This window comes from Microcaecilia unicolor, chromosome 7, assembly GCF_901765095.1.
Source record: "Microcaecilia unicolor chromosome 7, aMicUni1.1, whole genome shotgun sequence".
NCBI classification, from domain to species: Eukaryota; Metazoa; Chordata; class Amphibia; order Gymnophiona; family Siphonopidae; genus Microcaecilia; species Microcaecilia unicolor.
The window spans coordinates 101,460,667-101,485,288 of NC_044037.1; the positions used below are offsets into that span (position 1 = coordinate 101,460,667).

Here is a 24,622-nt window from a genome sequence, read left to right on the forward strand (position 1 = left end):
GTGTATGACTGGTAGCGCTATAGAAATGATTTGTAGTAGTAGTAGTAGTACTAACAATACAAACTTCATCCTAGAACATCCCACACAGTTTAGCTTTGTGTCCTTGCTGCTGCAGCTCTTGTGTTTGACTGGCAAAATCATTTCATTATTTTCACACTGCATATTCATGGTCCCAGATTATCCTCCTCAGCCTGGGTGTAATTTTATAAAGGGTTTTTTAAATATGTAAAAATAATGTTAAGAAGATGTGTGCATTTACATAATCTGTGAGCAGGCATATTCAGGGTTGGAGTTGTGATTTACACACTGTGAGGAACCCCTGAAGGTCAGGGAAGAAGGGATCTGGAAGAGGAGCAAGATGGGTAGGTTTCATACCCGGGATTCCAACTACAAGTCCCAGGATTCTAGGGGCTGGGAAGCCACGCCCCCACGGAGGCATACATTTCCCAAGAGCCGGAGAAGGGAGGACTACAGTTCCCAAGAACCGCTGCAAAGCCCTGGGGGCAAGCAAAGAGAGCAGCAAGGGAACTACAAGTCCCAGGATCCAGAGGGAGAAGAGGGGGATTGGCTGAGGAGGAATAATAAGGAGGGAGAGGACCAGCTGGGGACCATAAAGGGAGAAGAGCCCATGGAATGGGAGGGGAAGAAAGAGGTCGGAGAGGAGATCCAAGCCCAAGATGACTGGGGAAGTGAGCACATTGAGATTGCTGCTGTAGCTCAGGAACAAGGGAAAGGCTTCATAACAAACCTTCTTCAAGGCTGGGGAAAGCTTGGAGGAAAAGTTAAGCAGCTGTTCCACTCAAGGGGGAGAGAGGTGCCTTGCTGTAAAGCGGTGAATTATTTCAGCTGTGGCCAGAAGTCAGACCCGGCTGGAGAAACAGGTAGTGACTTGAACTGTGGCCAGAAGTCATGCCATCCTGGGGAAGCAGTGAGTGATTTGAACTGTGTCCAGAAGTCATGCTATGCTGGGGAAGCAATAAGTGATTTGAACTGTGTCCAGAAGTCATGCCATGCTGGGGAAGCAGTGAGTGATTTGAACTGTGTCCAGAAGTCATGCCATGCTGGTGTCACGTCTGTGGCCGTGACCACCCTCATTCTTACCCTGTTTCTGGGAGTCAGTGGCTGTGCTGGCTTCTGCTTGTCTCTGTGTCTGTCTCTTTCTTAGTTTCTCTCTGGCTCTGTGTGCTGATTGCCTTACTGGACCTCACCTGTGTGGGCTATGCCTCTTCCAAGATGGCTGCCGACTCCTCTATGCCAGTATCCAAGATGGCTCCCGCTGTTCCTTCCTGTGGGCTGACTTCTCTGTGTGTCAAGCCTCTGTTTGGAGGCAAGGAGATTGCTGCAGCTGTGCCTCTGGTGTTGAAGGGCTTTATTAATCACTTAGAGACTGCAGCCCTTGCCTTTGCATTTCGTCTAAGGGCCCTGGTATGTAGAGTGCTCTGTACTCTGCTACATTGTTTGCTCTGTGTATGTTTCTGGTGTATGACTTGTTAGCTTGGGCACAGCTTTGTTTGTTAGCCTGTGTACAGCTTTACTAGTTCTCCTGTGTTTGCTCTGTGTATGTTTCTAGTATATGACTGGTTAGCTTGGGCATTGCTTTCCTGTTAGCTTGTGTTCAGTTTCCTAGTCTTCTCGTGTTTTGCTTTCTGGTTTTTCCCGTGTGTGTTTTCTTTTGCTTCTGGAGCTTCAGCCCTTGTTTTGGCTGTTGCCAGTACTCTTTGATACTGGAGCAGCTGCCTTAGTCTTGCTCCATGACCTGCCCAGAGACTTTGCTTTGAACCTGACTACTGCTTTGCTAGCCGCCTGCCCAGAGATTTTGCTTTGAACCTGACTACTGCTTTGCTAGCCGCCTGCCCAGAGACTTTGCTTTGAACCTGACTACTGCTTTGCTAGCCGCCCGCCCTGAGACTTGCTTTGAACCTGCCTACTGCGGGAACCCGGACATTCCCTGCCTGTCTGCCTTGCTTTCGCCTAGGTGCCTGGGGGCACTTCTGTATCCTGATTCCTGCTGTTCCTGCTTGCAAGTTCCAGTTCCGTTTTTTCCTGTAAGCCCTGCCGGCTGCCCGAACCTGAGGGCTCAACCCTCGGGGAAAGGTGGCTAAGCGTAGGTGAAGCCAGTCCAGTGGGTTCCGCTCCAGTGGGTTCCAGTCCAGCGGGCTTCACTCCTGTATATTCCAGTCCAGTGGGTCCACTCCAGTGTGTTCCAGTCCAGCGAGCTCCACTCCAGTGCGCACCCGTCCGGTGTGTTCCAGTCCCGTGTATTCCTGTGTAGGACTCCAGTCCAGGGTTCTGGTCCAGTCTTGTTTCGTCTCTACCTTGAAGGTGATCTTGCTTGCCACTGCCGCTCCACGGTAGTGGCCCAAGGACTCATGAACCCAGTGCTCCCGGGGAAGAAGCCTGACAGTATGCCAAGGTCCTCAGGAACGCGAAAGCTGGGAAAGCAGTGAGTGATTTGAACTGTGTCCAGAAGTGGTGCCATGCTGGGAAAACAGTGAGTGACTTGAACTGTGTTCAGAACACTGCCATGCTGGTGAAAGAGTGAGTGATTTAAAACTGTGTCCAGGAATCGGGCCATGCTGGGGAAGCAGTGAATAATTTAAACTGTATCCAGAAACTGTGGCTGGCAGGGGGAAGGAACCAGGAGTGATGTGCTGTAACCAAGGACTGTGTCTGGAAGAGGAAATGTCTTGGCCTTGCTGATGGAATAAAGCGGTTTTAAACATATTTTTGGTGTCTGCTTCTGGGAGTGCTGTGTCCAGGGAAGGGCCCTTCCAGGGTCAGCCGAGTTTATATCTGCAGGAAGGCCTGAAAGTGGTGACCTGCTGACATATTTTGGTGGCAGTGGTGGCGGGATCTGTTGAACTACCAGGTGCAGGAGACTCGGGGAATTCCGGACAGTCGTTGGCAGGACGGAGGTCAGGAGGCCGCAAGGGTTCCAGCAGCTCATCCAAGGGGCTGACATAGCTAAAGGCGAAATACTCTCCTGTTTCTGGTAAGCGTGTATGGAAGCAGTTGAGGATTCTCAGGTGTTTACCTGGGCTTGAAAAAAAAAAGGGAAACATTTTTTTTGGGATGGCCGCTCTTGGTGTGTTTCTTGTGTTTCCCTTTTCAGGGGCTGCTGGAAGGTGGTCATTATGGATCCTAAGGAGCTGTTTGCCTTCATGACTTATCAGTTCCAGAAGCAACAGGAGCTGGCCCAGAGGTTGATGGAAGAGTCCTTGGAAGCCACGCGGGCGCAGCAGCAGCCCTTATTGGACTTATTCCAAGACTTCTTTAGAGGAGGTGGGGCTGCCCAGGCGGAGAGTCTGGCCTCAGCCCCGATGTGTTTAGAGGAACCTTCTGTGGCGGTAGGACCTTTAAATATTAACTGGCTCTCATAGGGCAAGCTTGCGGACAATGATGATATAGAGGACTATTTGAGTGCTTTTGAAAGGGTGGCCACAGCTGCAGGGTGGCCCCTGGAGCAGTGGGCCATTCGCTTAGCCCCTTCCTTGACAGGGGAGGCTCTTGCGGCTTTCCAGAGCCTTCCCTCATTAGAGGTAAGGGATTATGTTAAGTTAAAAGGGGCAATCTTGGACTGGTGTGGGCTGAGCAGGCAAACCTATAGAAGGAAATTTAGGGAGTTAAGGTGGGCGGAGGGGGAGACACCCAGGGCCTTGACCCAGAAATTAGGGGATCTGGCAGGGAAGTGGTTAGAGCCAGAGAGGAAAATGGTTCCCCAGATATAAGTACATAAGTATTGCCATACTGGGAAGGACCAAAGGTCCATCAAGCCCAGCATTCTGTTTCCAACAGTGGCCAATCCAGGTCACAAATACCCGGCAAGATCCCAAAAATGTACAAAACATTTTATACTGCTTATCCCAGAAATATTGGATTTTCCCCAAGTCCATTTAATAATGGTCTATGGACTTTTCCTTTAGGAAGCCATCCAAACTTTTTTTAAAGCTAAGCTAACCGCCTTTACCACATTCTCTGGCAACGAATTCCAGAGTTTAATTACACGTTGAGTGAAGAAAAAATTTCTCCGATTCGTTTTAAATTTACTACATTGTAGCTTCATCGCATGCCCCCTAGTCCTAGGATTTTTGGAAAGCGTGAACAGACGCTTCACATCTACCCGTTCAACTCTACTCATTATTTTATAAACCTCTATCATATCTCCCCTCAGCCGCCTTTTCTCCAAGCTGAAGAGTCCTAGCCTCTTTAGCCTTTCCTCATAGGGAAGTCGTCCCATCCCCTTTATCATTTTCGTTGCCCTTCTCTGCACCTTTTCTAATTCCACTATAGCTTTTTTGAGATGCAGCGACCAGAATTGAACACAATATTCGAGATGCGGTTGCACCATGGAGCGATACAAAGGCATTATAACATCCTCATTTTTGTTTTCCATTCCTTTCCTAATAATACCTAACATTCTATTTGCTTTCTTAGCCGCAGCAGCACACTGAGCAGAAAGTTTCAACGTATCATCAACGACGACACTTAGATCCCTTTCTTGGTCCGTGACTCCTAACGTGGAACCTTGCATGACATAGCTATAATTCGGGTTCCTCTTTCGCAGATGCATCCCAGATAATGCAGGAATTAATCCTGGAACAGTACTTAGAGGCCCTACCTACCGGATTAAGGGTGTATCTGGTGCGGAGGGGCTGTAAAACTTTAGAAGAGGCTATAGGAAGTATGAAATGCTATCTGGAATGTCGGCACCATGGGAAGGTGGGGGAGGGACCCCAAGGAGGTGAGCGTAGCCGAAGCTCCCGGGTGATGCCGTTGGGTCCCCAACAGGAGGAAGGGGAGAAGGGAAAGCTTTGTTACAGGTGCGGGAAGAAGGGGCATTGGCACAAGGGCTGTCATGGGAGGGTGGGCCTCACCTCTCACGCCAGTCAGCAGGTGGCTCCCCAATATACCCAAGGTGGAGGGGATCGCCGTGGAAGGTCTGCTGGATTCGGAAGCTGATCAGACGATGTTGTCTCAGGGATTGTGGAAGCAAGTTAGGGACAAGTTAGGGATGGAAACTAAATTCTATAAAGGGGAGGTAGCGATTCAGTGCATACATGGTGCTATGACCCGCTATGCTCTACATAAGGTCAGGATAATGGGGCCTAAGGGGAGTAATTGTGTAGCAGTGGCGGTCCTTCCTCATCTTCCCCAGGAGCTTATATTGGGCAGACCCTGGCCCCCTTTTTCTCAGTGTCTAAAAGAAAAAGAGGCCCTAGTAACCACCAGGGCTCAAGAGCGCCATGAGCGGGAACCTGAAACTTCCGTATCTCAGCTACTTCCCTTTCATGTAGATATTTTGGCTTCCCCCGGGAAAACAAGGAAGGAGCGAGCACTTAAAAGGAATACCCAGAGGGCCTGGAGACAGGCTATGGGGGAAGCAGAAGAGGAAGGTGAGCTCCATACTGACCCGGATACTCTTAGGGGGCAGTTCCCATATTTCTTGAGGGAGCAAGAGTCAGACCCATCTCTAACATATGCATGGGAGCAAGCCAAGGGGGAAGAGGTGACAAGCTATCCCCGATTCATGGTGGAGAAGGGCTTGCTATTCCGGTTGGCCCCGGGAGGAGGAGGAGAGGGATATAGGAAACAATTGGTGGTTCTTAGGGGCTTCCAGCTGCTGGTTATGAGATTGGCTCATGACCACCCTTTAGGGGGACATAAAGGGGGGCAAAATACCCTAATGCAGGTACTGAATCATTTTTATTGGCCGGGGGTGTATAAAGAAGTGGAAAAATATTGTAACTCCTGTGCTAATTGCCAAAGGGTATCTGAGCAAGGACCAGGGCGCTTTCCTTTGTGCCCCTTCCGCGTATAGGCCAGCCCATGGGATGGGTAGCGATGGATATTGTCGGGCCCCTTATCAAGTCCAGTAGGGGATACACCTATATATTAGTGGTGGTGGATATGGCCACTAGATTTCCCTGGGCAATGCCACTATGTAACATCTCGGCTAAAGCCATAGCAGTGGAGTTGTTGCGTATATTTTGTGAGGTGGGGTTTTCCAGAGACAGGGCCGGTCTTAAGGCGAGGCGACCAAGGCAGCCGCATAGGGCCTCGCGCTCAGGGGGGCCCCGTGTGGCACGCCTCAGGTCACCCCTCCCTGACCGCCTGAGCTCCACTCTCCCTCCCTCCCAAGTTCAACAACACACGACGGCGACGTGGTGGGGCGGTCAGCCCCAGATGTCAGCGGGTGGTGTGTGTGGGGGGTGGGGGGTGCTCTGAGTCCGCTCCCGCTGCTCGCCCTGTCCTGCCTTTAAAAAAAACAAATTGAAGCACTGGAGTAACAGGCAGCAGCGCCTCGCGTCTGCCCTGCTACTAAAAATCTCTTTGACGACGTCGTTGGGCCTTCCCACATTGAGTCCCGCCCGCCCTCACGGTAATTGGAAGTTACCTCAGAGGAGGGCGGGACTCAATGTGGGAAGGCCCAAAGACGTTGTCGAAAAGATTTTTAGTAGCAGGGCAGACGCGAGGTGCTGCTGCCTGTTACTCCAGCACTTCGAAATTGTTATTTTAAAGGCAGTGAGGGTGGGGAGTGGGTTCTCAAATGGGAAGGAGACTGAGGTGGGGAGGGGGTTCACGGATGGGAGAAGCAGAAGGGGTGGGGAGGGAGTTCTTGGATAGTTGAAGGGGACAGGTGGGGAGGGGACTGGTGTTCTTGGATGGGAGAGACTGGGGAGGGGGTTCTCGGATGGGAGAAGGGGACGGGTGCGGAGGGGACTGGGGTTCTTGAATGGGAGAAGGGGACTGAGGTGGGGAGGGGGTTCAAGGATGGGAGAAGGGGGTGGGGAGGGGGTTCTTGGATGGTTGAAGGGGACGGGTGGGGAGGGGACTGGGGTTCTTGGATGGGAGAGACTGGGGAGGGGGTTCTCGGATGGGAGAAGGGGACGGGTGGGGAGGGGGTTCAAGGATGGGAGAAGGGGGTGGGGAGGGGGTTCTTGGATGGTTGAAGGGGACGGGTGGGGAGGGGACTGGGGTTCTTGGATGGGAGAGACTGGGGAGGGGGTTCTCGGATGGGAGAAGGGGATGGGTGGGGAGGGGACTTGGGTTCTTGGATGGGAGAAGGGGACTGGGGAGGGGGTTCTCGGATGGGAGAAGGGGACGAGTGGGGAGGGGGTTCAAGGATGGGAGAAGGGGGTAGAGAGGGGGTTCTTGGATGGTTGAAGGGGACGGGTGGGGAGGGGACTGGGGTTCTTGGATGGGAGAGACTGGGGAGGGGGTTCTCGGATGGGAGAAGGGGATGGGTGGGGAGGGGACTTGGGTTCTTGGATGGGAGAAGGGGACTGAGTTGGGGAGGGGGTTCTTGGATGGTTGAAGGGGACGGGTGGGGAGGGGACTGGGGTTCTTGGATGGGAGAAGGGGACTGGGGAGGGGGTTCTCAGATGGGAGAAGGGGACTGGCACTGGGGTCTGAGAAGGGGCAATATGGGAAAATGGGGGCCATGCCTGGGGCTGGTGGGAAAATGGGGCATGCGTGGGTCAGGTGGGAGAATGGTTCTGAAAAGGGGGGCCCTAATACAAGGCATGTGGATGAAAGGGGCTGGAACTGAGGGCTGAAAAGGAGGGTAGGTGGGATAAGGGGGCTAGTACTGGGACTGGAGGCTGAAAAGGGGCAGGGGCTGAAACTGTGGACTGGGGGCTGAAAAGGGGACAGGGAGAAGTGGCTGGGGGGCTGAAGCTCGGGACTGGTGGGAGAAAAGGGCTGGGGCTGAAATGGGGGACTGGTGGGATAGTGGGGCTGGAACTGGGGGCTGAAAAAAAGGGGCGGAGAGAGGGGCAGATCCTGGATGGGGGAGCAAGAGGGAGGGCAAACCCTGGATGGATGGGAGAGGGAGGGCAAATGGTGGATTGAAGGGGCAGAGAGAAAGGGCAGACAGTGGATGGAAGGGATAGAAAGGGCAGACAGTGAATGGATGGGGGAGAGAAAGAGGGCAGACTGGGGCAGATGGTGGATGAAAGGGGCAGAGATAGAGGGCAGATATGGATGGAAGGAGCAGGGAGAGAGGGCAGACATTGGATGGAGGGGACAGCAGAGAGGGCAGACACTGGATGGCAGAGAGAGACTGAAGACAGATGCTGGATGGAAGGAAGACAGTGAAAAGAAGATGAGGAAAGCAGAAACCAGAGACAACAAACTGTAAATAAAATATATATTTTTATTTTTTTGCTTTAGGATAAAGTAGTATTGTAGATGTTTTAATAAATGTTTATAATAGAACATGTAAACAAGTTAATCTTTTTATTGGACTAATTTTAATACATTTTGGCTAACTTTCGGAGAACAAAACCCCCTTCCTCAGGTCAGGATAGGATACTGTAACAGTACTATACTGTATTGACCTGAAGAAGGATGCTTTGGCCTCTAAAAGCTAAATGTATTAGTTCAATAAAATGGTATTTTATTTTCTATATTTGTTTTATTTCTATTTGTTAATTTGTAAAGTGGTGATTGGTATTTGTTTTTTTCAAATTTACATCTGCTGTCTTTATATTTTGCACAGTACTAGGGGACATTTTCTGCTTCTGTGGTGTTGCATTGTATGCAGAGTCTGGCATCTTGGGGGTTCAGTTTATTTTTTGTCTAAATAGAAAGTTTATGATTACTTATTCTATAGTGGATTAGGGTGTATCTGTGTTTGTGAAAAAGACATGGCTTTCAGTTGGTATTGACTATGCAAGATCGACAAGCCCTGAAGCTAGGGGCCTTGGAGCTCAGAGGGAGGGGTGGCGGGCCCTGGAGCTAGGGTGGGGGCGGAGTTAGGGTGGGGGTAGGGCTAGGGTGGAGCCCCATCAAATTGGTCTGCAAAGGGCCCCGCACTTGCTAAGACCAGCCCTGCCAAGAGAAGTCCTGATGAATAGAGGTACTAACTTCCTGTCAAGTACTCTAACCCAAGTATGGGAGGCGTTTGACATCAAACATATCTGCACAGCAGCCTACCACCCCCAAACCAATGGCTTGGTAGAACGCTTCAATAAGACTTTGAAAGCTCTTCTACGGAAGGGGTTGGATTCTAATTATGAGAACTGGGATCAACTTTTGCCCTTTGTCCTCTACATATGTAGGGAGAATGTCCAGGCATCCTTGGGGGTCTCACCTTTTGAGCTAATGTACTGGTGGGTTCCTAGGGGTGTTTTGGGCATTCTTAAGGAACAGTGAGTGGGTGGCCCCTGACCCTGAGGATAGGATGGTCGTGTCTTTTCTATATGATTTGAGGGAACGTCTATGAGGGTTGGAGAAATATTCCCGGGAGCGGCTCAAAGATAGCCAGGAAAATCAAAGGATCTATTATGATCGAGGAGCTAAGAGGAGGGAATTCCAAATAGGGGACAAGGTCCTCATTATGATACCAGATTCCCCACATAAATTTACGAGTAGGTGGAGGGGACCTTGGACAGTGCAAGGGAAGTTGGGGCCCACTACCTATGAGATAAATAATGAGAGAGGAAGGACTCAAACATACTATAATAATGTTATGAAACCTTGGCGGGAAAGAGAGGTTTTGGTTGCCCAGGGGGTGGAAGAGCAACAGAAGGAGTTGGGCCCCAAATTTCGGATATATTCAAGCCATCGGAGCCCCACATTAATATGACCTTAAGCCCCAGGCAGCAGGAAGATGTGCGGGAACTCTTAGAAGAATTTCGGGATGTGCTGAACCCCTGTCCAGGAGAAATGCATCTTATAATGCATGAGATCATAACGGAAGGGGGCAAAGTGGTAAAACAGAGACCATACCGATTGTCTCCGCTTAAAAAACAAGAAGTCATACGGCAGGTGAAAGAAATGTTAGACTTCGGGGTAATTGAGGAGTCCTATAGCCCTTGGTCGAGTCCGGTGGTGCTGGTTCCCAAGGCAGATGGAACCTGGCGGTTTTGTATAGACTTCCACCAAGTGAACACCCTGGCAGCGCCTGATGCCGATTCCCACATCCTAACTTTGTGCAGCAGACTTTCAGCTGCTGAAACCTGGGGTAAATGCTGGTGCCCAGGTGGGATGTGCTGACCCAGCATTCTGTAACAGATATATCACATAGATGTCATCAGATAGTCATATCCGCCAATGGAAAATAACCCTTAGGAAACATCCACATGTGGAAATGGTCCTGCACAGAAAAACGTCTGCCAATGTCAGGATGTCCCCTCCATGTGTACCACATCTATATATGATACTGCAAGTGGACGGGCATTTTCCATACTGACTCAGTCATGTCCTTGAGAAAAGAGTCCAACTTTTCACCCAAGGAGTCACAGTACCTTGTCTTCCTGTGCCTCAGACACAAGAGGGAAATAATGAAAAGGCATCATAACCTGCCACCACACAACGTTGCCATAAGGGCCTGGAGGATCATTTGCAGGACCCTGGAATGGTGAGTTTTTTTCCAGTGCTGCTAGAAATCCAGCATCAACCATGTGCAAGCACCATACTTTACCAGGATCACATGCATTAAGTTAGTGGGAAGGCTATCAGACCCCACCCCCTACTGAAAACACCAGAACATGTCCCCCATGCCCTGAGGCCTCTCCCATCCAAGTCTGATACTCCACTACCTTTGCAGAGAGGCCAAGTCACCCAGTTCCAGGTTGCACATTTTGGGACAGTCCTGGATGCATCACCACCCAATCCTGGTTCCTTATGGGACTTGCAGTACTGATTTCAATGGGCAGCATCAGGCAGTACCAGACCTACTCTGCTTTGGAATGTAAGGTCAAAACTAGGACTGCTCCAAAAATCTCCAACCTGGAACTAGGTAACTAACCATCTCTGCCAATGCTCTAAACTTCTGGTCCACACTGACATACATATATGAACGGTAGCAGCAGTTCAGCAATGCAGACCCTGCAACCTTAAGTCACACCTGCCATAGTTGACTGCCCATCACCTCTTCCCTGCCCAAGTACAGATATCCCCAAACCATCCACTGGTCTCCTGCCCACCTAATGCCAAGTAGCACCTCTGGTCATTCAGGGTTTGCACACCCCCTACCAAGCCTCCAATCTGGCTCCTCTCTGGGTTAATGACATCAGAGGCGGGGTTGATGACATTGGAGGCGGGGTTAATGATGTCGGGGGCGGGGTTTGACTTTGTGCGGTTTGGGGCTGGTTTTCGGCGGGGAAAATTTTTTCAATCTGGCAACCTTGCCGGTGAGCTCCTCGTTCTTTTATTTATTTTTTTTATTTGATGCCAGAAGGCAGTGAAGGTTTCAGGCTCTGCATATGCGCCGGTTCAGGGAAGAGAAGGCTGACAGCATGAGCCAGATGCCAGCTCGTGGCGTGCAGAGAGGAAAATAAAATTTAAAAAACACTAAGGATAAAAAAAAGGCACAAAATTTCACATTATTTTAAAAGCTGTTTTAAAATATATGCTGGTAAAATGTTTATTGTGTTTTAAAAATGCCTTTTAAATGTGGTTTAGGGGTATGTTGTGGCAGGAGCTTGTGGCTTAGAGATCGAGCTCAGTAGTGCTGTTAAAAAATTCTAAACGGTGTTTTTAGTCAGTTGGGTGGTAAGTAGAGAGTTGAACAGACCTGTATTGAGAGTGTCTGTTCTGTCAAGTGAAAAATTTTGTTTTTAAACGGAATAAATTGTTTTATATAATTCTGGGATAAGAGAGAGTGTGACTGAATTAAATTAGTTAAATAAAGAAGCCTCATGGAGTTTTTTATTTGGCTTCAGGTGATTTGACAGAGGACTTGTGTGAGGAGTCTTAATATTAGAACTAACTAAAATATTATATCATTTGTGATAAAAGAAGCTCAGCAAAATTAGAATGGTGTGGTTTGTAAATGTTATCACCCATCATAGAAAAGGAGTTGAGCTGAGGAGTTCTATGTCTATAGTTAATACTGTGTTATTAAGCAGGTGTTAGCTGGGAGAATAATATTAATTCAGAATAATAAAAAATCCTGTGTTACTTGAACTTGAGCTCTGTTCTGTGAGGCTTAAGTCTTTGAGCGCTGTAGCTATAATCTGGAAAGTCAGAGAATTAATATTTTAAAGAAAAATCTGACATAGTACAAAGGAAAAATATATATGGGGCATTTTCAAAAGAAACGTCCAAGTTGCGATTTGGACGTCTTTGCAAAACATTGAAAACCAGGGCGGGGAAAACCGTGTTTTCGAAAAAAGATGGATGTCCACCTTTCATTTTGAAAATACCGCCAGAGACGTTGAAATCCTTAAATTTGGACATCCCTAGACATGGACATCTTTGACTTATGGTGATTTTTGAAACCAAAAACGTCCAAATGCAAGCCATTTGGACAAGGGAGGAGTCAGCTTTTGTAGTGCACTGGTCCCCCTGAGATGCCAGGACACCAACTGGGCACCCTAGGGGGCACTGCAGTGGACTTCATAAAATGCTTCCAGGAACATAGCTCCCTTACCTTGTGTGCTGAGCCCCCCAAAACCCACTACCCATAACTGTACACCACTACCTTAGCCTTTATGGGTGAAGGGGGGCACCTAGATGTGGGTGCAGTGGGTTTCGGAGAGCTCGCTGTTTCCTCACAAATCTAACAGGTGGGGGGGGGGTATGGGCCTGGGTCTGCCTTTCTGAAGTGCACTTAGTACCCACTAAAACTTCTCCTGGGACCTTCATGTGCTGTCATGGACCCGAGTATTAAAGTCTGTAAAGAACCAGGGTCTACTATGGAGGGAAGAAATGAGAAAAAGAATGATCCAGATAAGTCAAATATACTAAGTACACAAAGAATATTTTGAAAAAACCAACAAAATATTTGTATATATACATTTTTGATAAGGGTGGAGAGATCTCAGAGTATATACTCACCAAGCGAGTCTACACCGAAATGATTTACGCCTCTAAGGGTGGACAAGTTTCTCGATCATAGAACTTCTCCACTAATTTTTATTTTTTGTGTGAGCAAAAACAGCCTCATGTGCTCATAAAATTATTCAATATTTTAAGACCTCTGGATCAATACTCTCATTTACTCTGTTCAGAGTCTTGCACCTAAACCAACAGCAAATATGTATATGGAGAATATCTCTCCTATAGTTTTTCTTTTACCAATTAATTAAAATGCTCAATTTACATAGCACTCTTATTTGGAGTATAAGGCAATACAATCAATTCAAGCACTTAGCGTAGAGGCCGGTGATCCGCTCCAGGGCTGACTTCAATCCATGATAACAACGTTGTGCCCCATGAAGTAATACATCACCACAGCACCTTCTCAGAAGCAGAGCGTATGAGCCTAATGACTATTCCAGATCTAAAGCGCTCATACACTATATGTTTCCCCAATAAACCATAGCGAGTTCGACTCTGCAGGGTTTTGTTTTCACTTCTTCAGGAACTCAAAGTATGATTTAACAAAATAAAGCTGCAAAAAGTGCCACTCTTCAATTGGTGCTCTGCTCCTGTCAAGCAAAGACTTTTTAAATGTTCCCTAGCAGGAAATGATGTCATACTCGGACTCCTCCTCAATGATAGAATAATCATCACAATAAAAAACTCAGCAGTAAAAGGATCAAATGATCGTATTCCACTCAATTAAATCATTGAGTCCATGTGGTGTTAATGCCCCTAATTCAAAGATCCAAAATTGTTCCTTCTGGTTAAGTATATGAACCAAATCCCCTCCTCTAGAGGAATCGAAAACTTGATCAATAATTAACCATTTCAATTGAGTAAATTGGTGATTAAACTCAACACAATGGACCCGAGTATGACATCTGAGGCTGGCATGAAATATTTTTAAAGATGTTTTTTGAGGGTGGGAAGGGGTTAGTGACCACTGGGGGAGTAACGGGAGGTGATCCCCAATTCTCTCCGGTGGTCATCTGGTAATTTCAGGCACCTTTTTGTGCCTTATTCATAAAAAAAACACGTCCGGGTGAAAACGTCCTAGTGTTTCATCAGGGACATCCTTGCGTTTTTTGATTATGGGTCAAAGACGTCCAAGTGTTAGGCACTCCCAAGTCCCGCCTTCGCTACGCCTCTGACACGCCCTCTTGATATTTGGACGTCCTTGCGACGGACTGCAGTTGGAGACGTCCAAAATCGGGTTTCGATTATACCAATTTGGTCATCTCTGTGAGAAGGATGTCCATCTTCCAATTTATGGCGAAAGATGGGCGTCCCTCTCTTTCGAAAATGAGCCTGTTAATATATTAATGTCATAATATGAAAACTCTTAAATTTTAAAACTCTTTCTGAAAAATTTAATGTGGGTGGTTTAGCACAGGGAAACTGGACTATTAATTTTTTTTATGTGGGCAGCTAGTTAGGGAGTAATAAAAGGATAATAAAAAGCTTAAAATAAAACCCTTTAAAGAAATGTATATATTTTTTTAGTTAGGGAAAAAGTTTTATTCCCGTTACGTTCTTTAAAATTAGAGTAGAAAGGTACCTCTGGACCAGAGTTCTCCTTCATACGAACTGAAAACGGTACCCAACGTAAAAGAAAGGCGAAGAACAGAAGATTTCCAAGAGAGCCTGAAATTTCAGTGAAAGACCAAAGTTCAGACAAGTTCTACATCTGGAATTATAAAGAACTGAGAAATTAAAGAAAGTAGAGCATAGAGAGTATTGAAATCTTACCTGTTTAACGGCGAGAAACCTGTAGAGAAATAAAAGAAAAAGTGTACACAAAGCATCAATTTCTTTAAAATATAGTTAACTTGGGTTAATATGAACTAATTACATACGTTTTAAAACTAAATTTAGTTTTAAGATAAGAGAGGTACTTATCTGATAGAGTCAGAGTTTGTTGTAGAAATTTCTGATGATGAACTGTAAAATAAAAACATAAAATTGATTATATTAAAAGTTAATGTTACAAATTAAGTAAGAATAAATTTATTGAATTTTACTAATAGAACTCACTTGTGATCTTGAGTTTCTTGTTTTTGTTTTTTTTTAGATTTTCTTTCCCCTTCTATTTTAGCAATAGAACGACAAGGCTAGTTTTAATAGTTGTATTTCATCTCTGTTTTGATGAAAGTTTGCCTGAAGTATTCAGTTGGGTATAGTAAGGTAAACTATTTGTCCTTGAAGATGAGGTTACAACATAAATAGTCCAATCCATAAAAAGCATTGCGCTTCCAAAGATTAAGCTGCCCCTTGTCTCCATGCTGATCAGGGGCATAGCCAGACAACAGATTTTGGGTGGGCCTACGCAAGAATTGGGTGGGCACCAAGTGTCCCCCCCCCCCCCCCAAAAAAAAAAAAAAAATGATCTCAGCTGGAGGGAAAACGCTTCTTTCCACCATGGCAGCAGGCATGCACTGAAAACTGTGCATGCGCAGGTGCCGGTGTTGTGGAGAGTAGCATTTTCGTTACCATCAGGGGGAAATCTTCAGCTGGTGGAGCTTGGGATTCCCACCAGTTACCACTAAACATGTGCTACTGTTGGGTGGGTCCAAGAAAGCACAAAGGCAGACGGTCTGCAAACTCCAAGATGGAAAACAAAAAGAGCAAATCGTGTAAAGGTGAAATGTAATTTATTTAAACAATATATCAATACTTATGTAAATATAGACAGCCCGACACAGGCCGTGTTTCGCCCAACAGGGCTGCTTCAGGGGCTATAAAAAGATAAAATATATATAAATATTGTCTGTTATAATATTACACATGTAGATAACATATATATTATATATATATATATACACATATACATGTATATACGCACACAACACTTATATCGTACATATATAAATTAGAAATAATAATACATCATCTGAAATTATATTGAATATTAATAAACTAGAGTTCAAAAAGGATAAAAGGAACAGCTAACGCTTAAAATTAAAAAATAATAATTAAATTAATTAAATAAATTAAAAAATATGAATTAATGATAGGCAGACATAAACTAAGACACCCACCTATACAAGAGTCCTTTATTGCCAAATAATAGGCAGACGGAGCAAGTCCTGTCAATAGCTAAAAATAAAAAAGTTCTTATTAGTTAAAAAAATTTTTATCTACTACTGGAATAAGGCAAACTGAAATCAGAAAGTTTTGAAAATAAATCTCAACTCACATATATGAGGAATTGGTTTGGAAAAAACAGCTCAATCAGAGATTCCAAAATATATAGTAATCCGCTGACCTAATAAAAGAGGAGTGGTACTATAATATTTAATAGGTCAATCATCAAAGAATTGCTGGAGCAAAAGTATCAATCCCACAATAATATTTCTCTAAATTTATGTCAAATAGCTGCTTACAAGAAGGCAATACTATGTTTGTGCATCGTTGAAAAACGCGCGAAAATCAAAGTGCTGCTTGTGTACAAAAAACTAAAAACTAAAACGGAGGTATCATCACGTTCCTCTAGATCTTTTTTCTGCTCATTATTGAAGAAGAACTGCTTCCAAATAGTCAATATTATATTTATATATCGTGTTTAACGCGCGAGAATAAAAAATACTACTTGTATTTCAATGACTAGAGCAGAGGTGCAGTTTATATAAAACCAGTGCTACCGTCACGTATATGTCTATCATGCTTGCCAAAAAAAAGGAAAGACAAAAGCAAAGTGCTGCTTGCATTATAGACACTTTCCTATATACTTTAAAAAATATATATATATATATATATATATTCGGTGCTTGCCATTCAGACCGCTAAAAGTAAAGTGTGTTTACTTACAAAAAGCCAGTATCACAGTCGCGCATCTCTGAAAACGCTGAAAAAAAACCCGGCAGTGAACAGAGGAAATTTAAAACAGGAAATGGGGGTTCAAAGGTCAGGCTTCAAGACATGAAAGTCTCACTTTCTCTGTTTATAATTGCTAAGCACCAGTGCTATACCAGTTCAAAGAAGGGGGAACTATATAAAACAAGTAGTTTAATGAAAAGGGTTGTTAAAAATAGATAAATTATGCAGCTGATGACGTCACAGTCGTCGTATTTCAGACTACTAAAACAAACTCATATTGCCTAAATGATGGCTGCAGCAGTTCTTTTTGTGGAAAATACCTAGTGAATCTTCCTTTCTTATATTAATTATAGAAGGATGGAAGATCAAATAATTGTCAAATCGAAACAAAAGGAGGGTCAGGGGTCAAATGACGTCACTGATATGAACGGGATATTTAATTATATAAATAGATTAAAAATGAATGACCAATGAAAAATGTGTACTAAAAAATGAATGATAAAACTGATTAGAAAGAGAAATGGGAATAAATAAACTGTATGTGTGGTGGATGTCTTAGAAGTCTGTCTTATTATTCTTTGGGAATGTTACAAAAAAGCACTTGTTAACACATATTGGAGACATACAAATTGCATCATAAAATATTTTTTAGAGAAAGACAGACAAATCAGTATCTGCATTTAAACCATGTGGATGGAGGGTGTTTAAATTATAGATAAATTCCTGCTCTTTCCGTAGTAGAAATGTGTCTGCTGAACCTCCTCTCCACTTATTCTTATATACATAGATTGCACAAAATATATATTCTTCAAACTTATGGCCTAGGGCTAGTGAGTGCGCTACTAAAGGTTTTTCCAAGACTTGATTTTTTATGGCGCTCCTATGTTCTATAATTCTAATGTTAAGTTTCCTCTTTGTTTTGCCTATATAGGCTAATTTACAGGGACATATGGCAACATATATCACCTTGCTTGTCTGACAATTAGAAAAATGGTGTAAATGGATCTCTTTATTTGCTGATTGTATAAATATACTCTTGGTCTTAATATTCACATTGCATACAGTACATTTGCCACACCGAAAATGTCCCTTAGGAAGATTTCTTAGTGATACATCTATATTCGGTAGTGTAGATGGAACTAGAAGATCTCTCAAATTTTTCTCTCGTTTGTAAGCAACAATAAGTTTCTTTTGGTCAAAAATTTCTAGATTCTCCAATAGGTGCCAATGCTTTTTGATTATACTAACAATGGAATAGGACATATTAGTGAAAGGTAGTGTGCACACAATCTTATCTGTATTAGTTTTATGACTTGGCCTAAGTAATGCTTCCCTTGTGGATTTCAAGGCTTTCTGAAAACCTTCTCTTACACATTTCTGTGGATAGCCCTTTTCTATGAAGCGTTTGGACATATCTTTAGATCTGTCTACATATGTTCTTGAGTCTGAGCATAATCGTCTCAATCTCAAAAATTGACTGTAGGGTAAATTAGCTTTCAAACTTTTACTGTGGCAACTTTCATAATGTAAATATTTATTGACGTCTGTGGGTTTACGATAGATATCTGTAATGAATTTATTCTGTTTAATACTTATATTGATGTCCAGGAAGGGAATAGTTTTTTTATTATAGTTCATTTGGAATTTCAAGTTGGTATCCAAAGTGTTTATCCAATTACAAAAGTCTTTCAGGTCACTTTCTGTTCAAATCATGAGGATATCATCAATATATCTCTTCCACAGAAATACATTTCCCATATATTTATTACCTGGCAAGAATTTCTTCTCGAAACTTGCTACATATAGATTTGCGATAGACGGTGCGAACGTGGCACCCATAGCTGTTCCCTTGATTTGGTGGTAAAATTTACCCTTAAATGAAAAGAAATTTTTGGTAAGTGCTATCGTGGCTAATTCGATAATGAATTGCACTGGAAATCTAGATGATGTATTTTGTTCAAGTAGTTGTTCTTTGATAATTTCAATGGATTCTTCCTGTGGAATATTAGTATACAGACTCTCTACATCAAGAGTCACTAAGAGCATGTCTTCACTTGGTGAAATTGTTTCAAGTGTGTTGATCATATCTGCAGAATCTCGTACATAGGAAGGAATTTTGTGAACCAAAGGACGTAAGAATTTGTCAGTAAAAATGGATAATGGTTCTAGAAGTGAGCCACATGCAGATACTATGGGTCTGCCTGGGGGTTTAGACAGGGATTTGTGTATCTTAGGCAAAATATATATTGTTGGTATTACAGGTTCTTTCACTATAAGGAAATTAGCTTCTTTTTCTGTTAAATAATGCGCTGCTCTGCCTATTTGGACTAGTGTGGAAATTTCTTTCTGAATATTTTCTGTAGGATTTTTTGTTAGAACTTTATAAAAGGTAGTGTCATTTACTTGTCTATGAACCTCATGGATATAGTCTTCCCTATTCATAATTACTATGGCTCCTCCTTTATCTGCTGGTTTGATAACGATACTTTGATCTGTTTGTAAAACCTTAATTGCAGCATTTTCTTCTTTGGTTAAATTGTAAAATACTCTTTTCTTACCTTGTTTTTCTAATGCTAATATCTCTTTAAGTACCACTGTTTCATAAGTTTCAATCAGATGGTGAGTGTTGCCAGGTGGGAGCCATTTACTATTATTTTTGACAATTGAGAGGTCATTATATTCGGATGGTTTTTTTGAGAAGAATTCCATTATTTTCAATTTGCGTATGAATTTGAAAAATTCTACTCTAGTCTTAAATGCATCGTATTTGGGTGTTGGTATAAATGACAGACCTTTACTAAGAACCTTTTTTTCGGTGTCAGTCAATTCTCTGTTTGAGATATTATATACTGTACTTAATACCTGATTGTGTTTTCCTGTCTTTGCCTATTCTGAAAAAAGCCACCCCTTCCTCTACCTCTGCCTCGTCCTCTGCCTCGATATGATATGTGTCCTCTAGGGTATTCAGAGGTGGAGTTATCCGTTATCGATTTCTTCTTCCAGAATTGGCCTAAGTGTTGCATCTGTTTGTCTACATTATTTCTGGGTGGTGTAGTATATAGGGACGCTGATGGATCAAATACTTCATCTTGACAGGATTTGCTCCGTCTGCCTATTATTTGGCAATAAAGGACTCTTGTATAGGTGGGTGTCTTAGTTTATGTCTGCCTATCATTAATTCATATTTTTTAATTTATTTAATTAATTTAATTATTATTTTTTAATTTTAAGCGTTAGCTGTTCCTTTTATCCTTTTTGAACTCTAGTTTATTAATATTCAATATAATTTCAGATGATGTATTATTATTTCTAATTTATATATGTACGATATAAGTGTTGTGTGTGTATATACATGTATATGTGTATATATATATATATATAATATATATGTTATCTACATGTGTAATATTATAACAGACAATATTTATATATATTTTATCTTTTTATAGCCCCTGAAGCAGCCCTGTTGGGCGAAACACGGCCTGTGTCGGGCTGTCTATATTTACATAAGTATTGATATATTGTTTAAATAAATTACATTTCACCTTTACATGATCTGCTCTTTTTGTTTTCCTACTGTTGGGTGGGCCTGAGCCATAAATGGGTGGACCCTGGCCCACCCAAGCCCACCTGTGGCTACGCCACTGATGCTGATCGGTGCCTGCGCTCTATCTTGTCCACGAGCTAGATCCTGAAAAATTCAAGGAAGCCTGTGTAACAAAAACCTGATTGCAGACCAGGTCTCATATCTTCTCCCCATCAGAAAGGGAAGAGGGGCTCGGTGGTCTCAGTTTACCTGCACACAGTAGCAAATGAGGCATCTTCCAGCTTCATGGCTTCCTGGGTTTTGCTGGCTAGTGCTGGGGGGATAGAATGGAGAGCAAAAGAGTTAGTTTCACAGGTGTTGACTATTCCTGCATCCTCCCCCTTTGCAATGTTAAGACAACGTTAAGATTTGAAAATGGTACCTAGATTGCTCAATATAGACATCGGTTGGGGGTGTGTATATTTGGGGGGGGGGGGGGTGTCAGGGAGTTGGAGGGTAGGTGGAGGATGGGAGGGAGGGTGTTGGGGGGAGTGGTGCTGGTGGATTTGTCACGTTTGTTTGGGAAATAAAGGTAACATTCACTGTCACTGAAACTCTGTCCATGTAAGCCTTTGTCATGCTTGCACCCCCCAGGTGGTCTGGTGCCTGGTCTGCTCTGTTGGGAAGGGGGAGATCCTCCTCCTCTTGGTCCAGTTCTGCCTGCTGCTGCTGTGTAGGCTTTGGCAGGGGCTGCCTTCTTTGCTGAGCAAAGATATGCAGCATGCCATGAAGATTTTGGCAAACCTTCTCTGTGGTGTAGAGGAGCTTCCCCCCCCCCCCCCCCCGAACAGTCGAGGCATTGAAAGTGATTCTTTAGATGGCCAAAGGGCCTTTCTTTGATGGCACGGGTGCTCTTATGGGATCTATTGTAGTACTCCTCTGCCTCATTTGGGGGGTGTACAATGGGGGTCATGAGCCATGTTTGCTGGGGGTAGCTTTTATCACCTGGAGGGGACAAGGATTACAGACATGGGTGTGTGTAGCAAGGTCTGGTCACCTTTGGAGGGTGGAGGGAAGGGGTTACCAGGGGAGGGAATCCCAGTGCTGCTTACCTAGGAGCCAGTCGCCAGTGATTTCCCCTTAGTAAAAGTATTGACAGATTTCTGAGTGCTGTAGATTGTATGCATCTTGGCAGGATCCCGGGTACCAAGCACACACATTATCATCCCCTGGGCATCACACATGGCCTGCATGTTCATAGAGTGATAGGATTTCCTATTCCTATAGATGCCCTCCTGTGCCCGGGAGTGATGGGGTGGGGGTGTCTGAGAGTCAAGTGTGTGCAGTCAATAGCCCCTAGGACCGAGGGGAAGCCATATATGGAATAAAAAGGGGGTCATGTTGTTCTGGTGGGCCTGGACAGTACGGGGGAAGGAGATGTGTGGTGAGGAAGACATCAAGGAACTTGGTCAGACAGTTTGAGATGGTGGGCTGAGTGAGGTCTGCTGTGACTGCGAGAGCACTGACTGATAGGTACCAGTGGCAAGAAAGGCGAGGGAAGTTGTAACCTTAAGGTGCATTGCACAGGATTATTCCTGCATGTCCTGGCCTGGAGCTGGGTCCCTAGCTGCTGACAGAGGTGCTGTATGGCAGCCCTACAAAAGTGGTACCTGTTAAGGCACTCCTAGTCACTGAGGTCCAGGAAGGATCCATGGCCTAAACATTTTCTGATAGGGGTGCCTTCTCCTAGCTCTCCCCTCCAGACTCTCAGCCACATCCAGCAAAGCCTCAAGTGCAAGAGCATTCAGCAGATCTGTGCTTCTTGTGCAGGTGTCCCACCACAACTGGTGCAACCTCCTTACTCTACTAACACCGTTGTGCGCACCTCCATCTATTGCAGAGCTCAGAACCACCTAGTGAGATACTGACTCAGCATCAGCAACAAACCTGCCACATATCTCGCATTGAGAGAGAGACTCCAGCTTTTGCGGGTCATCTCCCACAGTCCCGCCAAAGCAGGAAATTCTCCTGCTGGCGTTGAAACGGACAACACTGCACCGCAATTGCTGCTTCTCCCAATGAGCAGAAGACGGCAAAACAATAGAAAGCAAGCGTGGAGCTGCAGCCTTCAGGAACATGCTGTCGGGTCTGCCGGTCCTCTGCCCCCTGCTGATGTCAACTTTCCATTCCGGGGCAGAGGACCGGCAGAGCCAACAGCGCATGCCTGTAGGCTGTGACTCCGTGCTTGCTTTCTGTTATTTTACCACCGCTGCTGCTCATCAGGAGAAGTTGAAGTGGCAGCAGGACCCAGAAGATACCAAGGGGAAGAAGAACGGAAGGGAAGGGGGTACACAGAGAGAGAGAGAGAGAGAGAGAGAGAGAGAGAGAGAGAGGAGATGCTAAATGATGAGAGGGGAGGAAAAATGATAGCTAAAAAAAAGTGGGGATGTTGGAGGGATAGAGAGAGGGAAATAGAGAGAGATGTTGAGTGAAAACAAGATGGGGAGAGTAAAAGGGGACATAGTGGATGGAAAAGGGCTGGACAGAGAGAAAAGATGCTGGGTAGAAAGATGGGGAGAAAAGGGAAGACCATACATGGAAAGATATAGAGAGAAAGAGGGAAGGTGCTGGATGAAAGAAGGGAGAGAAAGAGGGAAGCTGCTGGAAGGATGAGGACATAAAGAGGGGAGAGGCTGGATGAGAGCATGCAGAAGGAAGACACTGGAAGGATGAAGAGAGAAAGAGGGAAGGCGCTTGATGGATGGGTAGAGAGAGAAAGAAGGAAGACACTGGATGGAAAAGTATGGAGAGAAAGATGGAAGGTTAAGGAGAGAAAGAAAAGATACTAGATAGAAGGATGCAGAGAGAAAGAGGGGGAGACACTGAAAGGATGGGGAAAGAGGGAATACACTGGATGAAGCAGTAGAAAGAGAAAGAGGAGAAACACTGGATGGAAAGATGCAGAGAGAAAGAGGGGAGACACTGGAAGGATGGAGAGAAAGAGGCAGGAAATGCTGAATGGAAAAGGGTAGAGAGAGAGAGAGACAGAGACTGGATGGAAGGAAGAGGAGAGAGAGGGAGACACTGGATGGAAGGATCAAGAGAGAGGTTAGATGTTGGGTGGAAGGATGGGGAGAGAAAGAGGGAAGATGCTCAATGGAAGGGTAGGAAGAGCAAGAAAGAAGACCCTGGATGGAAGGATAAGGAGAGAGAGGGAAGACTTTGGATGGAAGGATAGGGAGAGAAAGAGGGAAGACTCTGGATGAAAGGGTAATGAGACAGAGAGGAGACATTAGATGAAAGGATGTAGAGAGAAAGAGGGGAGATGCTGGATGGAAAGGGGGGGAGGATAAAGTTAGTGACAGGCTGAAGAATAAGAGGAAGGGGCAGAGGGGAGAACAAGGGTGAGGGAAAGATGAAAAGCCATAGGTAGATGAAGTAAAAAGAGGGAAATTAAAGATTGGATAGTAAGAATAAATTAAATCTGGACAGAGAGGCAGAAAAATAAATTGAAGAAAACAAAAAGAAACAGGAGGGAGAAAAATGACAAATGGAGAGGAAACCTTGGCAAGAGAGTTAAGAAAAGACGAAGGAAAGCAGAAACAAGAGAATGGAACCAACAGAATTGAAAAAAATAAATGGCCAGACAACAAAGAGAAAATAATTTTATTATTAATTTAGGACAAAGTAATATGGTAGCTGTGCTAATAAAGGTTAATAAATACAATTAAAACACAAAATAGAAAATAAAATGATACCTTTATATAGGGCTTTTAATACATTTTTGATTAGTCTTCAGAGACTAACACTTCTTTCCTCAAGTCTGGAGGGGATACCATAATAGCAGTGACCTGACCTGAGGTGGGAGGTTTTGGCCTCTGAAAGCTAATGGAAAAGGTATTAGGCTAATTCAATACTTACTTTCCATTTTCAAGTGCCTGAACTGAGCCTATGCAGGAGGTCCGGCATCGGCAGCTGAAGCACGCTGCTGACTGCTGCACTGCTCAAACAGCACAGTAGAGGGCTCACTTAGTGGACCTCTTGAGCTAGGGGGGCCTGGGCATCTCCGCCAGCAATTCAATCAGTGCCACAATTTTATTTAAGCTCAAAGTTGGGGGAGGGGAGCGAGGTCCCCTTGTGGTTATGTCCCTGGGGGGAATAGATGCTGGATAGGGGATATAATATATAAATTCAAACACTCCCCCTTACCCACCCCTGTGGTCACTGGTGTAAATAAAATATTTTCTGCAATGGCCGTGGGATTGAGGTGTGATGGGGTGGATCCATGAGGTAGAGTGTGTGGGGCCAAGGCAGAGTGGGCGGGGCTAGGGAGCATGTACTATAATCTCCCTATCAAAAATTGGGATCCCTTGGCAGCTCTACAGCAACAGTACACAGTACTTACTCACCCAGTACTAGGTCACTGCAACACTCACCCAGCAACAGTACACAGCATACTGACAAAGT

The 24,622-nt window shown here is 44.7% G+C and overlaps 1 protein-coding gene across 1 annotated transcript in view; it reads left to right on the plus strand.

Moving 5' to 3' along the window:
• LOC115474632 (sulfotransferase 1C1-like) overlaps positions 1 to 24,622 on the plus strand; it is a 92,857-nt gene that overhangs the window by 37,753 nt on the left and 30,482 nt on the right. The window lies entirely within an intron of this gene.